The following is a 2,035-nucleotide window of genomic DNA, read 5'->3' as shown; positions in this document are numbered from 1 at the left end:
ACATGTAGATTTTTCTGTAAGAATAAAAGAGAAGTTGACTAGAAGCCATGTAATGCTCCAAAACGACTTATCCACTTTCCGACAAAATTGGAGGAGGTGCGTTTGTACCCAAGTACGTTCCAATATTTGGTGAATTGAATCACCTAATTCGATGGCACATCACCTACAAATATTATCCATCCTAGTAACACGTCTATAAACAGGTCTGAAACCAAAGGATGCACATCTCCAAAATCCCAAAAATAAAAATCATAGGATTTACTTGCTTATTAGAGACCAAGTCTGCAATCGAAGGATTGAGAACATAAAAATTCAAAAAAGAAGTGTGCCTCAGCCTTGTTCCTTACGTGCATTCAATCTGTCACCATAGTTCCTTGACCCTGCAGCTTCCTGGACTTTGCAGCTTCACCAACAGTGGAGGCTAGATGATGTGAAACAAACTTCCTTCGATGTACGTACGACCTTCTCCACCGTATCATCCACCACGATTTGTTGTTTGATCTGAACATGAAAGCATAGATTGAAAAGGTCTCCTGAGGCAAGATTCATTGCTGCGTGTTTGGGACAGCATGGATCAAAGATTGCATATGAAGGGACAGGAAGAAGGAACATAGGCACCCGGAGGAGGAGGAGAATCCCTAGCCGAGGGTGGATGATACCTGGGTTCCTCGGATGTGAACGATCCAGGGGGGAATTAGTCCGCCAGAGGTTTTTTTAGGGAGATACATCCCGTGAAACTGTATTTTTTTTTCTTGAAGGAAGCATCACGTGAGGCTAAAAGGGTGCAAGTTGGGCGACTCGTGACTTGTGAGGACTCTCTAATATATATCTCAAGGGTGCTCGTGGGACAACTGGCGAGGACTCTCTAAAATACCTCATCTGACGGCTATTAATTGTTAATACAGATATCCGATGGACAGAGTGCTTAGTTTTGAGGATTAATTTGGAGCCTCGGTTGGTGCCTCCAATTAGTAAATATAAGATATTTACTCATATCAATGGCATAATCAACTAGCGAACAATAATAGTAAATCTCGGATTACAACACTTTCTCAAAACAATCATAATATGATATAACAAGATGGTATCTCGCTAGCCCTTTCTAAGACCGCAAAATATAAATGCAGAGCACCTCTGAGCTCCAAGGACTGACTAGTCATTGTAATTCATGGTAAAAGAGATCCAGTCACAGTCATACTCAATGTAAACTAATAGTACTGCATGCACATGACAGTGGTGCTCTCCAACTGGTGCTTTTTAATAAGAGGATGATGACTCAACATAAAAGTAAATAGATAGGCCCTTCGCAGAGGGAAGCAAGGGTTTGTAGAGGTGTCAGAGGTCGATTTTTGAAATGGAGATAAATAATATTTTGAGTGTTATACTTTCATTGTCAACATAACAACCGAGAGATCTCGATATCTTTCATGCTACACACATTATAGGTTGTTCCCAAACAGAATGGTAAAGTTTATACTCCCCCACCACCAACAAACATCAATCCATGGCTTGTCTGAAACAACGGGTGCCTCCAACTAACAACAATTCTGGGGGAGTTTTGTTTGCAATTATTTTAATTTAAGCATGGGACTGGGCATCCCGATTACCAGCCATTTTCTCGTGAATGAGGAGCGGAGTCCACTCCTCGTGAGAATAATTCACCTAGCATGGAAGATATAGACAGCCCTAGTTGATACATGAGCTATTCTAACATACAAAATAGAATTTCATTTGAAGGTTTAGAGTTTGGCACATACAAATTTAGTTGGGACGGCAGGTAGATACCGCGTATAGGAAGGTATGGTGGACTCATATGGAATAATTCTTGGGGTTTATGGAAGTGGATGCACCAGCAGTATTCCCGCTTAGTACAAGTGAAGGCTAGAAAGAGAATAGGAAGCGACCAGCTAGAGAGTGACAACAGTCATGAACATGCATTAAAATTAATCAACATTGAGTGCAAGCATGAGTAGGATATAATTCACCATGAACATAAATATCGTGGAGGCTATGTTGATTTTGTTTCAACTACATG

General features: G+C 40.8%; 1 long non-coding RNA gene across 1 annotated transcript; it reads right to left on the bottom strand.

The window, feature by feature from the left end:
* Window positions 1–206: 206 nt before the first annotated feature.
* Window positions 207–785, bottom strand: LOC123147036 (uncharacterized). Its single transcript, XR_006473030.1, has 2 exons — window positions 660–785; window positions 207–501 (listed from the first exon to the last, which is right to left on the bottom strand). It is a non-coding gene; the product is annotated as an uncharacterized lncRNA (long non-coding RNA).
* Window positions 786–2,035: the final 1,250 nt, after the last annotated feature.

Source organism: Triticum aestivum, chromosome 7A, assembly GCF_018294505.1.
Source record: "Triticum aestivum cultivar Chinese Spring chromosome 7A, IWGSC CS RefSeq v2.1, whole genome shotgun sequence".
NCBI lineage: Eukaryota > Viridiplantae > Streptophyta > Magnoliopsida > Poales > Poaceae > Triticum > Triticum aestivum.
Note: the sequence above shows the minus strand (reverse complement) of the source record. Positions and strands in the feature narration are given on the sequence as shown.